Genomic DNA, 17,023 nt, shown 5'->3' on the forward strand with positions numbered 1-17,023 from the left:
GCAGCTGGGCACCTGTCCATTGGAGGAAGTCAGAGTTGGGAAGGGTCTGTGCTGCCCTTGATCCCCTAATGTGTACTGGATCACTGTAGTATACAATAATGTGTTGCTATTTCAAAATAGCAAGAAGAAAAAAATTTTAATAATTAAAATTCAAGAATGATAAATCTTTGTTAATAAATTTGCTATTTCATAGTTATGGATCATTATACAATTTAGATATTACACTGTAGTCTATGCAAATATATACAAAGATATACAAAATTCTATGCAAATATATACAAAGATATACAAATACTTTGTCAATCAAAATTGAGATATGAACTTGAAACATAATTCTGACATTGGTAAACAAAATCCTACTTATACCATAGATCAGCTAATAATCATATGTTATGGATAAACTAATTTGTACAGAGAAATTTTTCAGAGACCTCTATTTTGCTTAAAACTTTTATGTAAAATTTTATAGGCCCTTGAATGTAGGCAAGTTTTAATCTTCCATTTATAGATGACAAAGTTACATAGATTTAAAAGAAGTATTAACCCTTTAATTGAAAAATGTTTAAGTATTTATCTTACTTTAAAATATTTTTCAATGTATTCTTTATGTATTCTGATATTAACCCTTTGCCTGATGTATACTTCCCATATATTTTCTTCTTTTCCTTGTGATGGCCTTTTAAATTCTTTGCTTCCTTTGTTCAGAAAATTTGTCATTTGATTTAATCCCACTTATCACCCAATGGGAACTACTGTTATGCTCAGTGACAGCAAGGACCCTGGTTCCTAGGACAGTTTATATTAGGAAAGCCAGTGTGACAAGCTTCTCTAGGAGAATCCACACCACAGTATCTTCCACTCCAGTTCTGCTTTTATGTTATTGGTAACAATCATCGGGCGACCCTTCCACACTTAACAATGAACTGATTCAGTTCAGCTGGGTGTTACAATTTTACTATTACATATTTCACCACATGTGCCAATGCTCAATCACTAAAGGAATTCCTGCAGTCATGTTTCCTCTACCAATGTTCATCGTCCCAACAGTCTTCTCAAGGCCCCAGGACCTCTTTGTCCCTCAGGCTGTAGATGAATGGGCTCAGAAGAGGTGTGACAATGCTGTAAAAAACTGTCACCAGCTTGTGCCGGGCAAGGTCATGCAAGGAGTTTGGCCCAGTGTAGCTGGAGAGAGTGGTAATATAGAAAAGCCACAGTCAGGTGAAAGGAACAGATGGAAAGATCCTTGGTCCATCCTGTGCCTGAGCGCATCTGGAACACAACACTGAGCCTTGAGCATAGGAAGCTAGGATGGCCAAGAAAGGCAGCAGCAGAATAATAAGTCCACTCAGGAGGATGGTGTCCTTATACTAGGAGGTTTCTTCATATACCATTGGCAGCAGTAAAGGAACCTCACAGAAAAAGTGGTTAAATAGCCGAGACCCACAGAAGGGAAGCTGGAAAAAATACAGTGTGTATAATAAGGAGTAACAACACTGCTGGACCATGCACATGTGCTCTGGGAGCAGCAATTCTTCTTGCTCATGAGGACAGCATAGCACAAAGGATAGCAGATGGCTACATAATGATCATAGCACATGAAGCCTAAGAGAACAGCTTCACATCCACCACTGAGAAACATAAATGTCTGAATCTCACAGCCCAAGAATGTGATGGTCTTGGTATTTGCCAGGAAGTTCGATGCCATCTTGGGCACAGTGGTGGAGATGTACATCATATTAATGAGGGAGAGCTGACTGAGCAGGAAGTATATGAGTGTGTGGAGCCTGCTGTCCAGTTGGATGAGGTGGACCAGAGTGATGTTCCCCAGCACAGCCACCAAGAAGGGCAAGACAATGGCAGCAAGGAGAAAACCATTCATCCTGCCATACTGGAAAAGATCAACTCACATAAAGTCTGTCCTAGAACTTTGATTTACTGTATTCATGACTCAAATTGAAATATCAATGCAGATAATACATGAAAACTCCATGGACTCATGTTTATAATCCTCTGCAGCAAAATGACAGTAATTAAATTGGACAAATATCATTACTTGAATCACCTTAAGTGAATATATCTGTCTCCTGTGTAATGCATTACATAGTGTATGTAGTTATTTTTACTTGTGATTAACATATAATAGTTGCAGGTATTAGTGCTCCACCTTAGATTGTGCATAGGACAAATATAATAATTAGCTGTTCCTTCTCATTTTTTAAGCTTTAGGAACCATGTATTATGAATGGTAAAATGAAAAGAAAGAAGCTCACCCATTTCATGTATGTATAATCATAAATATCATTTTTGAAAGTATTTTGATGACTTGTTTACAAAAATTATGTTCAATAAAGTATGTGCTTTTAATATGATGGGTTAAAATTTTGTTCATTTATTATGAAACTGTTCCCACTCAGTTATCTCATAAAAGTAATCCTATGTTAAGGCTGAGTTGATAAATGTGGTATAATTCTTAATGATTCACTTTATTTTAAATTTTATCTATTTTTGTTTTATATAGGAAAAATTTTATACTAATATTAATGTTGAAATTACAGCTATCATGCATTATGAATTGAGTACCAAACAGTTATTCTTGTATATATAGATGAAACTTTACAAATTTTCCAAAAAGGGGTTAATAAAAATAAGGAAAGATTTAAGTGAATCTTTCAAATTTAAAGTGATATTATCCTTTGACTGAAATAGAATAGTTGTAAAAATTAGTTACAAGGTAAAAATTGAAATTTTTATGTTTATTTTTGACAGAAATTTTGATTTCTACAATTTTTCCAGAGTCAAAGATATCTTGATAATTTTAGGGATTATATTTTAAAAATATATGATGAAGTGACTTGAAGCAATATTATTTGCCCTCGGGATTTTCTGGTCCTGAAACTGCTGAAATATCACAATGATATTTTCTGAATTTCAGAAGATAATTTGTTTAATTTAAAATGAAATCTTAATTACACTTCAAAAACAGAAATATGAGTGTAAATTTTCTTTAAAATATTCAAAAGATTGATTATATGATTTTGCATAGAAATCATACTTTTTTCCTTATGTACTAGTCTAAAATATTTTCACCTTCTAGAAAGAAACATGCAATGATAAGAAATATTTAATATGATTATAAAAATGATAAAAATTACATATTTCAAAATATATGCAATAGTGGGTATACTGTGTCTCTATGTAGCAGATGTTACTTCTTAGTAAGCCAATCCATTAAATTTCAATCAAATCAAAAGTTGTATTTCCTACAATGATATAATTATTTCAATAAAATATTAGAGAAAAGAAAGAGACCTAAAAAGAACAGTAAACAGTTTTTTAAAAGAATAACATAAAAGGAGCACCAATGTAAGATTTTATTGAATAAAATAAATAATATTATGTGCAGACATCTAGGCAAGGCAAAAAACTGAAAATAAAAAGGTCACTGTTTAATAGTGTTTATAATGGGTTTAACTAAAACATAAAGATCTATATTCCTTGACATTTAAATATATTATCAACCTCCATTCAGAGGCTTTAAAATAGATAAAAATTCCTGCAAAATTGTTTTTCATGTTGCTACAATCATTTCACTGTAAGATAATTTTTTTTTTCAAATGAGTACTTACTTCCCAAAACAATCCACTCTGAAAAAAGAAAATTTTAATAAAAGTTCAAAGGATATTCTAAGAGAAATTTAAAAATTATTTCACATGTTAAGTGTGAGTTCTTCACCAAGTAAGAACAATACTGCAATAAAGTAAAGAAAAAATAAGAAAAAGACTTTCAAATAAGAAAAAGACTTCAGTAAAAATTAGAAAATGTTGTGAATGTGTGAAATATGAAAATGAAATAAAATAATACAAGCTTTTAGAAACATAATATTCTAGTAACTCACCTCAGCTTTTGTCAGTTTTTAATATTATTGCTATGCAGAAATAACGTTAAATAAAAATATAGTCAAATATTCTGTAACATACTTCTAAAAACAAGTTAGAATTAAAAATAACCATTATAGGCTCCTGGCAGTGCTTGGCAGACTCTGGAGTTCTGAGCAGGCAAGTGGGCACCATGGGTTCTGAGGTTGGGTGGCCTGGCATAAGTGCCCCACGCACCTTCCTCTAAGTGCAGCTAGTTTGGGACCCTCACTCAACCTGGAGAGGGAACTATGTGGCTTCCCAGTGCACTGGACCAGCACAGTGGGTCCTAGGCAGGCCTAGGGCAGCCTCCCCACTCCCGGCTATGCTTGGAGGACTCTGGAATTCTGGGTGAGCCATCAGTTCTGGGGGCTGGGAATGGGCCAGCCTGCACCATCCCCAGTGACTCTCCCTCAATCCGGGGAGTTGGGTGGCCAGAGTCCCCGGAGCTGAGGGCATAGAAAAGGATCTCCAATAGACCATGGGGAAGACCTGAAATAATACTTGAAACACAAAAATATAGGAAAATGACAATACAAAAGACCAAATTACAATCTCAAAACTCCAGCCCATGCAAAGAAATCTTACATAGTGATGTACATAGAAGAAAATATATGCCATATACCTGAAATATAGGGCATAATAGCAACTGAAATAAAGAAGCAACTCTGGGAAGCCTTAAAGGAATTCAAACTAGACATTCTCTCCCAGGTAAAAGAAGAAATGATAAAAGAAATGAAGGAGATGCTGAACATATCTAAAGAAGACACAGTTAAAAAACTGGAGGAATTAAACCGAAAGATAGAATCCCTGGATGAGCAATAGACAAGACAAACTGAATACATAAAGCAGATGCACAGAGCTTTAAAGGAAAACAAATATTCCATTGAAATCTGTAAAAACTGCCTCAATGAAAGTGAACATTGACTTTCAGACCTCAAAGATAAGATTGCAGCTAGTGAACAGGAAAAGAGAGATAAAATAACAAGGAATCAGAAAATAACAATTCAACAGCTGCAAGATGACACAAAGAAAAACAACATAAGATTGATAGGGATTAATGAAAAAGAAGGAGCAACATAAAGGATGTCAAGAGTATATTTAGAGAAGTAAAAGCTGAAACTTTCCCAAACATGAGATCAGAAACTGACATCAGGATCAAGGAAGCATATAGAACTCCAAATAGTCACAACCAAAATAAAACTACACCCAAACATATAATAATCACCATACCAGAAATCCAACATAAGAATAGAATATTAAAAGCTGTCAGAGATAAAAGACAGATCACTTAAAAAGGAAAATCACTGCACACTTCTCAGCACAAACAATAAACTCAAGAAGAGCATGGAGTGAAGTACTCCAGATCCTAAAGGAAAATGATTTCCAACCTAGACTGATGTATCCTGAAAAACTGTCCTTTAAAATCGATAGAGAAATAAGATACTTCCATGACAAAGAACAGCTGAAGAACTTCATAATTACCAAGCCAACACTGCAAAGAATACTGAAAGACAGATTAGATACATTCAGGAAAAAAAAAAAAAAACACCAAGAAAAGCAGACAATTAAATGGAATGGAAAGATAAAGATGCAACAGCAGCAAGATAACATGCCAGCAATAAACCAACATATAACTGTTATAACTATTAATGTAAATTGTCTCAGTTCACCAATTAAAACAACAGACTGGCAGAATGGATCAAGAAACAATCTCCAACCATATGCTGTCCACAAGAAACTCATATAAACCAAAAGGATACTAACAGACTAAAAGTCAAATGATGAAAACAATACTTTATGAAACAGAAACCCCTCGCCAAAATCAAGGTTAGCTATTGTGTTTGCAGACACTGTGAACTTAAAACCAATAATGATCAGAAGAGATAAAAAGGTCACTACATACTAGTTCAGGGAAAACTTAAAGAGGAAGAGATAACTATCTTAAATTTATAATCACCAAATTCCAGAGCACCCAGTTATATAAAACAAGTATTAACAGAAATGAAACACAAAATTATCAGTAACAAAATTGTAACAGGATACCTTAACATATCATTGACACCAAGGGACAGAGCAACCAGACAGAAAATCAGCAAAGAAATAGCAAAACTGAATCACTCCTGTGAACAAAGGGAATTGATAGACATATACAGAGTGTTCCATCCAACAATGTCAGAATACACATTCTTCCCAGCAGTACATGTCTCATTCTCTAAAACAGAACATATAGTAGCTCACAGAACATAGTTAAATCAACGCAAAAGAGTTGAAATTATCACTTGCATGTTATTAGATCATAGCACTATGAAATTAAAAATTAATGATAAAAGATACTGTCAAAATCCCACAAATACATGGAAACAGAATAACACAATCTTGAATAATCAGTGGGTCACAAGAGAAATTAAAGAAGAAATTAAACAATACCTACAAGCAAACAAAAATACAAATACAACTTACCAAAATCTGTGGAATGCAAGAAAGCCATCCTCAGAGGAAAATTTATTGCACTGAGTTCCCACATCAGGAAAACAGAATAAATACTAATAAATAACCTGATGTTAAACTTCAAAAATCTAGGAAAAAAAGAGCAAGTCAAGCCCAAAGCCAAAAGAAGAGAGGAAATTATAAAAATCAGAGCAGAAATTAATGCAATAGAGATTAAGCAAGCAATCCGAAGAATAAATGCATCAAAGATTTGGTTCTTTGAAAGAAAAAATACAAATGATAAGCCCCTAGCCAACCTTATTTTACAAAGGGAAGAAAAAGGTCAAGTTCATGCAATAAAAAATGAAAAAGTCAAAGTGACTCCAGACTCTATAGAAATACAGAAGATCATCAACACCTATTTTGAAAACCTCTACTCTCAAAGGTTTGATAACACAGAAGAAATAGACAGATTCCTAGAAGCCTATGAAGTACCAAAGCTAGGCCAAGAAGAAGTAAAACTGCTGAATAACCCAATTTCTATTAATGAAATTGAAAATGTAATTAAGTCCTTATGTACAAATAAGAGCCCAGGCCCAGGCGGATTCACTGAAGAATTCTACAAGAAATACAAAGAAGACTTAATGCTGACACTCCTCAAACTCTTCAATGAAATTGAAAGGGAAGCAAGCCTTCCTAAGTCATTCCTGGAAGCAAACATTACTCTAGTGCCAAAACCTGAGAAAAACCCAACTACAAAAGAGAATTACAGAACAATCCCCCTCATGAACACAGATGCAAAAATCCTCAATAAAATATTGGCAAATAGGATGCAGCAAATCATCGAGAAGATTATACAGCATGGCCGAGTGGGATCCATTCCAGGCATGAAGGGATGGTTCAACATACGTAAATCAGTAAACATAATCCACCACATCAATAAAGCCAAAAGTAAGAAGTACATGATCCTCTGTATAGATGCAGAAAAGCCTTTGATAATGTCTAACATTCATTTACAATAAGAATTTTACAGAAAATTGGAATAGATGGTCTTTATCTCAATATAATAAAGGCTATCTACGACAACCAACAGCCAGTATCATGCTAAATGGCCAAAAACTGAAGGCCTTTATTTTAAAATTAGGCACAAGACAAGGATGCCCCTTATTACCACTCCTATTTAATATAATACTGGAAGTACTAGCCACAGCAATTAGACAAGAATGAGAAATGAAGACAGGAAAAGAAAAAGTTAAATTTTCATTGTTTGCAGATGACATGAAACTCTACATAGAAGACCCCAAAACACTTTTGAAAGACTCTTAGATATAATAATTAAATTCAGTAATGTAGCTGGATACAAAATCAATACTCAAAAATCATTAGCATTCCTATACACTAACAGCAGCATCACTGACAGAGAAATAAGAAGCCACACCTTTCACACTAGCCACCAAAAAAGTGAAATATTTAGGAATTACTCTCTTGAAAGAAGTGAAAGTCCTATACAGTGAAAATTATAATACACTGAACAAAGAAATTGGAGACAATCTCAGAAAATTGAAAGACATCCCTTGCTCATGGATAGGAAGAATAAATATTGTGAAAATGGCCATTCTCCTAGAACTCTTATATGGATTCAATGCAATCCAAATAAAATAACATCAACATACCTCATAGATCTTAAGAAATCAATCCTAAAATTCATCTGAAGTGAGAAGAGACCTAGTATAGAAAAGACAGTTCTTAGCAACAAAGGCAAGACAGGAAGCATCACAATCCCTGACTTCAACTTATACTACAAAGCAACCATGGTAAAATCAACATGGCACTTGAATAAAAACAGAGACAAAGATCAATGAAATAGATTAGAAGATACAACCACAACTACAAATACACTCAACCATCTTATCTTTGATAAAGGGGCCAAACATATTCACTGGAAGAATGACAGTCTCTTTAATAAATGGTGTTGGAAAAACTGGCTCTCCACATTCTGAAAACTAAAACTAGATGCATGCCTATCACCATATACTAAATTAAAATCTAAATGGATCAAAGACCTGAATATTAAAATAGAAACACTAAATCTATTGGAAGACAAATTGGATAAAAACCTTGAAGACATAGGGGTAGTAGAGAACTCATGAAGGGGACTCAAACCACACGGGAAATACTTCCCAGAATCAATAACTGGGATCACCTCTTTTTAAAAAGTTTCTGCACATAAAAGGAAATCTCCAGCAGAGTGAAAAGAAAATGAACAAACTGGGAAAAAATTTTAGTGAACTCTCCCTTTGACAAAGGACTTCTGTCTAAAACATGTAAAGAATTAAAAAAAAAAAAAACCAAACACCCCAAAATTCAAAGATCCAATCCAAAAATGGACATCTGAGATGAATACACAATTCTCAGATGAGGAAATACAAATGGCAAATAAATACATGAAAAAATGTTCATCATCATTATTCATTAGAGAAATGCAAATCAAAACCACATTGAGATTCCATCTCACTCCTGAAAGAATGGCCAAGATCAAGAAAACTACCAACAACAAATGCTGGAGAGGCTGTGGGGAAAAAGGAGCTCTTCTGCGCTGTTGCTGGGAATGTAGACCAGTGCAACCATTGTGGAGGTCAGTCTAGAGATTTCTCAAAAAGCTGGGATTGGAAGTCCCATTTGTTCCAGCTATTCCACTTCGAGGCATATTCCCAAAAAAACTGAAAACTTCATACCACAGTCTTTTTCTTAAGCACTTCTGTGAAAACTTGGTCTCTGGCCCACAATTAACCCTTTAGCATCAGAGGAGACAATGTTTTATCATATCTTATGTCTGCCTCCCAAAAGAAAGTGAATGTGAATAAATATAACATCATGCATTGTGAATGCATACTAAAACATTTTTAAAGAACAGAGTATTGAATTCTGCTCTAGTCCTCAAAATGCATTCATTCAAATGAAATTGGGAAACTGTTAACTGGTAACTTCTGAAATGATATTTTATTCCATTATTCATTATAAACAGCATATGGATTATATTCCATGTAGTTAAAACTGATAGTCAATTTTAGTGTATGTGCTAAACATATAAAAAGGAATTAACTATCTCAGAAGACGGCCTGTTTTACATATTAAAATATTTTTCTTAAGCAAAATCTTTAAAAATTGACATGTTTGTAGAAATTGGAACCTCAAATCCCTGAAACTCCACAAGGACAATAAAGATGGTGGAACCACAAACAGTGAATTCTGCCCCAGCTCAGAGTAAACAGGATAACACAGCCTCCAGGATTTTTTACTCTTACAGCAACTAAATGGCTTGATTTTACCCAAGTTGTCCCTACATAATTCCTTGAGGTAAGGTAAAGCAACCCTTTTGTGTAGGGGTGAAAACAAAGAAAAAAAAAGGCAGGAAGGAGCTGTGAGTTAGAACTGAGGAGACACAGACTTAGTCTCACACTGCCCTCCTGAACTGGGATTTAGGGTTTTCTTCAATAACTGCATGTGTTTAACCTCCACTACTGCCACTGTAATGGGATTTCTTAATTCGGAATATTTTTCCCAATATGTATAAAACATTTTATAACAGTGCTGCCTGAAAGAATTCTACAATATTTTTTGTGAAGGGAGGAAATCACAAACCAGGGTACTGATGGAAAAAAAAATGGCGGCTTGATAGGGGATCGGGTGGAAAGTCTCTCTGGAGAAATCATATTAGAAGCTAGAATATGACAACATGGAGAGGGCCAGATGAATGGATAATGATTCTTATTAACCAAGAAAGTGCAGCTGGAGGATTTAAAGTCGTGCTGAGACTGTGAAGGCTGATAACGGAAGGCTGCAAATCCCGCACCTTTAAATCAACAAAGTGACCCGTGGACCCAACAGGAAAAGCTGTGGTGGCTTTTGGTGACTGCTGGAAACTGAGACCTGGGACCCCGAGAAGCAGCCAGGACTGCCCTGCTGCACCAGAGGAGATTATGAAAGGCTCTGGAGCTCCAAAGCCGAATGCTGTGCAGTTTTCTGACCATTCCACACTGCGCCGGGAGTGCGGGGAGGGCGGGCGGCCTGGTGTGTGGTGGACCCAGGACGAGGACCTGCGCCAAACCCTGGTGAGTACAGGGGCCCCCTCAGCTGCTGGGGTTGGCCAGAGAACATCTTGGAACTGGGCATGCCTGCCACCACAGGGACATCAATAACACAGAGAGTCTGGTGGCAGACATCTTAGAGTTGGGCAGAACCTACAGCTCGGTGACATCACCAAGTCCCCCTGTAGGGAGGTCTGGTGGAGGACATCTTGAAATTGGGCAGAGCCTGACGCTGTGCTGGATTCAGCATCATACAGAGAACTAGTGGAAGACATTTTGGATTTGGGCAGATCTGCTGTTCTGGTGCTCCTGTCACAGAGAGGTCTGGAAGAGAACAGCTGGGATTTGGGCAGAACCCTGTGCCATAGTGACATTAGTCAGCTGCTTCTGGTACGGACAGAACTGGCAGGAGCTACTGGAGCTAAACCAAGCCTCTGCTTGGGGCCCAATAAGCAGATACAAAATAGTCACAACTCAGTGACATCCAGAAAGTACAGCCTAATGTACGGATTGACTGGCACAGAGGCTGGAGGCTAGTCTGTACCGCCCCTGCATCCCAGCCTACCCCAGATAACAGCAAATTGGGGAGGACAGCAAAAACTCAAGTCAGCACGCTTCTGATAGGCCCTAAGCAATTTGGTGAGGGCCAGAGTCCCCCAGGACACTCCAGTCTGAAAGAAACCAGAAACATGACAAGAGATAAAAATTAAAAAAAAAAATCTCCAGCTGCCCAACATGAGAAAATAAGCCCAGGAGAAGTAAACACTGAGGAGAACAAGCACAGTAACCATACAATACTGGACACAGCATCAGCTGAAATTAAAATATACCTTCATGACCTCATAGATTAATTTAAAGCTGTACTCCTGATCCAAGTGAGGCAAGATATAAAGAGATTAATTAAATAAATGACAAGCCCCGCCCAAGAGAACACAGATGGAAGAACTGAGGAAATCAGAAAAGAAAGAGAAACTTCTGAAGAAGAATTTAAACATAACTTAGAATACATGAAACAGATCCAAAAAGAATACCTGGAAACTAAAAACTCCATTGAATGCTGGCAAAATGCCTTGACAGAAACTAAACACAGCCTTCTCAAATGTGAAGAGAGATTTATGGCATATGATCATGAAAGAAAAAGCCTCTTAAAAACAACAAGAAACCAGAAAGAAATAACTCAAAAACTAGAAGATGTCAAAAAGATACATAACTTAAGAATAAAGAATGTGAGTGAGGAAGCAGGAGCAACCAAAAATGAAATACAAAGAATATTCACAGATATATTAGAGCAAAATTTCCCATGTATAGCAAAAAGAAATGATATCCAGATAAAAGAGGCATACAGAACACTAGCTACCTACAACCAAAACAGATCTATGCTAGACATATAATAATCAAGATCCCAGAAATCCACCAAAAGAACATAATATTAAAAGCAGCCAGAGAAAAGATGCAAATTACCTACAATGGGAAAATTATCAAAATAACAGCAGACTTATCAACACAAACTCTTAAGTCAAGAAGGGAGTGGGGAGAAATACTCCAAGTCCTGAAAGAAAATAATATGCAACCAAAGCTCATATACCTGTCAAAACTCTCTCTCAAAATTAATGGATAAATAAGATGCTTCCAAGACAAGGAGGAACTGTGGGAGTTCGTGGCCACCAATCCAACCCTACAGAGAGTGTTGAAGGACATTACAGAGAAAGAGAGGAAGGGATACCAGGATTCCAGCAACAGTGGCAGAGAGGCCTCAATGAACAGGGCAGACAGTGGAATGAGGGAATAAGGTGGACAAATTATAGCAGAAAAGTGGAGTAGCAGACGTGAGACAGAGACGGTAAGCTATAGTCTTTAGTATAGACAGCTCTGAAACACTGTAAAAAAAGGCAAAGGTCATTGTTAATGGTGTATAAGGATTTAAAAGACACAGTAGTCTTATAGCCATATTTAGTTTGAATTTAATTTGTTCTGGTCTGTCCACTCATGTCAAATTTGAGGGCACAGACATCTTGACCCAAAAATAGCAGGTTATACCATGGTAACTATCCTTACTTTCCTATTAACTTAAACTGAAATCCTGTATTACTTACATTGTCTTACTATGACTGATATTAATTGAATCTGAATCATAAGACTATGGGATGGCCTTGGCTGATTTTATTTGAATTTGGTAGGCTTGTTAGTATCAACCCTAAAAGTAGAGGCAACTACACTGAAGATGACAAGATGTAAAGGCTATCCATACTGCTATTAACTAGTAACAGCTCTCAAATCCTACAATGCTGTCAAAGTTGAGTTTTTATAAAAATAGGCGATACTATGTTTAACTAGAATAAGCTGGTATTGTGCACAAATCTATTGAAAATAACAAGAGAAAACATAGTAACTATGGTAGATCATCTATATTGTGGCCTTGTATGTCTTATCCATTGCATGTTTTTCTAGGAAATTGTTCTGCTGTCTTGCTACAACTTGGTTTTCCCTATAATACAGAGAGGATAGATATATATGTAGAAATTCACACATGGGATTTCTTTTAAATTATTTATGGGAACAGATTATATAATGCAAGATGTAATGAACAGATACTCTGAGGAAGAGACGCTAAGAAACCCAAGGCTAATTTTTTAGCATTATGATATAAATTCTAGCAATACTATTGTTTGCTGATTAGAATGACATTGGACTGGTTTCTTGAGTTCAATTTCAGCATATGTAGAGATGGGGACAGCTATTACAAAGAGAATGTGAGATGCAATGGTAGTTATTGTCTTCCCTGATTTGGAACTTGAGGACCTAAATAGCCTTCATCATCCTGTAATGATTTGATTAGTTCTATAATATGCAATAAGTATATAAAGTGGGTGAAGATGGGGACATCTATTTGTAAGAAACTAGAGACAGTTAGATAGACAGTGAAGATCTCCAGTAGACTTGCTTTGAAAGCTGTTATTTGTTTAAATAGTTTTTTTTAACTGTTTTGCTCTGTTTTGATAATGTTTAATCTTACCCTCTTTGAGGGTAAACAAATGTGTAGGACTGATAACCATATTACTGAGCTTTTGTTCGATCATTGAGCAGAACTGTTTGTAGTGTCACTTTTTGAATGTCATTCTAAATACATTAATTCTATAACCTGAACAGCTATTTCTAAGATGACAATGTGTAACTTATCAACCAGCAATTTCTTACCATTTGTTTTTATGTAATTTTGTATTATTTCTACCCTTTTTTATTTGCATGTATTTTTTTGTTTCCTTTTCTTTAAATAAAAATAATAATAATAAAAAAAACCAGGGTACTTACAGGACATCAAAGGACAAAGCTGAGATTGGAGAAGCCTGAAACTTGGACAGTGGATGTTATCCTTAAGAAAAAATAATGAGCAATTCATTTTCAGTCTCTCTCTACTCATCCAGATTAGCTGTCTATCATCTCTTCCTCCTTCCCCATCTTCAAGTAATTGTCTTCTTTTATTTAAAAAGAAAAGAAAATCAAGTTTTGGATTGAAGGGGTCCTGGAGTTGAGGCTTCTTCAGCAGTCTGTGAGCCCCTGAGTTCACGATTAATTCATTTCACTAGTACTTACCAAGTTTTGATTGTGTTTCACACTTGAATTTGTGTAAGAACAGTATGGAAAAATTATAGTGTAATAGTGTAAACCGGCACCATGTATTTATCCATTTATCAAGGGAATGTGGTGAAGTGGGTGGCAGGGAAGGGGTTTAGGGTGCTTCACTCTGGCTGGTGCAGACAGGCTTTCACTGTTTTTTTCCTTCTTAATTATTAGTGCACACTTATGATATTAACCAAGAACCTAGTGCATGTACATACAACAGAGAAGCAAGGCATGTAAACTCCAATTAGGCACAAACAGAAAAGAACTATTCCAGGATATGTTGTAGTAAAAATTTGAGCAGTCCAACCCAAGCACTGAATCTTAAAAGCTGTTAGAACGAAGCAACAAGTCACTCAACAAGGTAAACTATTAGAATCACTGGTGACATCGCAAAACAAAAGTTAAAGGTCAGCAGTGATTGGAGTGAAAGCTTTAAGGGGTAGGAGAAAACCCCTTCCAACCTAGACTAATGTATCCTGAAAAATACTTTCAAAATGGATGGAAAGGTTATGTTTGTTCATAACAAACAGCATCTTAACAAAGTCATAACCACCAAACCCACACTTCAAAAATTCTGAAGGGCATACTAGTAAGAGACACTGAGATACCAACAGAGCTAAAATGTCTAATGGAATGTGCGTGAGGATAAAGTGAGCAGATTAGCAGAATTTGAGAAATAGGAATCAGGAGCACATCAACAATACAGCAACGCTTTCCATAATAATATCCAAACTCAAGAGTTTCAGCTCCTGAATAAAAAGGCAGAGTCTGACAAGTTGGATCAAAAACCAAAATCTAACATTATGCTAATACAAGAACAGGTTTAATCCAAAATGAAATTCAGAGGGTAAAAATAAGTGGCTTTTTCTACTGAGTCTTCCTTTCTTCCCTTTCTCGTGTGTCTGGTGACAGCACCTACCACTGCAGGAGAAGCTTGAGAAATGAGTGCATACCAGCGGCAACACCTCACAGTGTTTCCCCACATGACAGTGGTCTTTGAGGAAATTTTTTGTGAGGAGTTGATAGGATGGAGATGGATTCAAAGATGGTGAATATCATTTTCTGCTCTCATCCTGTGAGGATGCCAGTCCTTTAAACAGCCATCCATTTTCGTGTGTGATCTTTTCTACTATAGACTCAAAAAATACATATAAAGAGGCCAAATATGCAGGCAGACAATGATATGAAATAACCTCTGTAAACAGATCCACCCCCTCCACCCTCATGTCAGCACAGCACCTCAGGGTCAGCACAGCACCTCAGGGTCCCCTCAGCACCTTGCCCTGGGCCCATCTTTCCCTGGAGACATGCCTGCTTCCTCTATCCTGGGAGCGTTGGCAGTGTGTGCACCAAAATTTGAGCAGGAAGAATGACTGGCAGCGGGTACTGGGTCTCTATTTTTAGATTTTCTAAAAAATCCATCCAAGTAAGAAATGAACATAGAAGATCATATTGTTAGCTATGATAAAGTTTAGTAGAGAAGTTAAGACACATGAAGATAATGGAATACAAAAAAAAGTGATCATGTAGCCTCCATTTGATATTTAGAACACATTTGTTCCTTAGAAGTCAGGACAATTTGAAGTATAGTATTGGATCAAATTGAATTTCAAAAGTGAAGTTGCAATGTCAACTGAAAATAAATCAAAACCAACATTATGAGTTTAATTTTTCATAATTTCAGCTAACATTGTCTAATGAGCATGATGCAGAAGCTAAACAACATAATATTCACTGCAGAACCCTGATTAGCATCAGTCTTGTGATGAGACTATGGTCATCTTTTGTCTACCAAGTTTCTTGCAATCTTAATCCACCATGCAAGCACTTAACCAAATATAAGTACCAGGTAAATGGTAGCTGTTATAATCAGTAATTTTAGGGCAGAGAAAAAGAGTGGCCACAAGGAGAACGTAAAATGAAATATTACAAGTACAACAGTGTCCATAAACACAGGAAGAAGACAGTTATGTGCTTTTTTCCTGATCCTGTATTTCCTTGGTAGTTTGTTGAGAAAATTAACTTCCTATCATAAGCCATTGCATGTGATGAGAAAACCAGAACTTAGTTGTTGCCAGCCCTGCTGGCACACAGAGGTGAGCAGTAAATGCTAATGGTATCTGATGTCTTATGCAAGCACACACTAGACAATACAATTTTTTTCTAGTGTTTTCTGAAAACACTGCACCTTCAAATGAACTTCACCTTGTCATTAACTCCCCTCTACCTCACTGGGCCCCTGGCATCATATTCACCTCACAGGCTGAACCAAGTCTTTCACTCCCAAATCACACTAAATGCTGTGATGTTATTACATTTATGTGCTTTCTCTATATGTAGAAAATTTATTATCATATGTTGATTGTCAGAAAATCTCAAAGAAAATATGTACAAATACATCATTAAAGGATGAAAATTACTATGGTACATGTATATTTAATATTAATAAGTTTGAGGAACAGGATACATATAGGAAAAGTAATAGTCAAAATTAGCATCACACACATGGATCAATTGATTTCTTATAAAAATATTAAAAACACATGAGAAAACTGTTTCATCAATGATATTAGAAAAACAAGTATGTATATGTATAAAAATCAAATTAGTCTCACATATCATGTCATATGCAAAACCCAGTTGAAATTGATAAAAACGTTCTAAGACCTGAACATGTAAAATGGATACAAAAAAATCACAGAATTAAAATTCCATGATAGTTTTCTGTATGATAATTTTATGGAAATGGCTTTAAAAGTTTTGAAATGAAAATCCAACTGTAGTAGGATTACATCAAATAAAAATCCTACACTTTAGTAGATTACATCAAAGTAAAATATTTTAACATCAGAGCAGAGGCAAACTATGGAATGGGAAAAATAATATTTCCAGGCCAAACATCAGATGTCCAAACATAAACGATAGGCCATTCAAAATCAAATAATGAAATAGTCTGATTAATAGATAGGC

General features: G+C 35.9%; 1 pseudogene; it reads right to left on the reverse strand.

Annotated features, from left to right (window-relative positions):
- Positions 1-1,032: 1,032 nt before the first annotated feature.
- Positions 1,033-1,945, reverse strand: LOC100729420 (olfactory receptor 2AK2-like; annotated as a pseudogene).
- Positions 1,946-17,023: the final 15,078 nt, after the last annotated feature.

The sequence above is a fragment of the Cavia porcellus genome, unplaced genomic scaffold (genome assembly GCF_034190915.1).
Source record: "Cavia porcellus strain 051 isolate PalLab524CR breed Dunkin Hartley unplaced genomic scaffold, mCavPor4.1 scaffold_2, whole genome shotgun sequence".
NCBI classification, from domain to species: domain Eukaryota; kingdom Metazoa; phylum Chordata; class Mammalia; order Rodentia; family Caviidae; genus Cavia; species Cavia porcellus.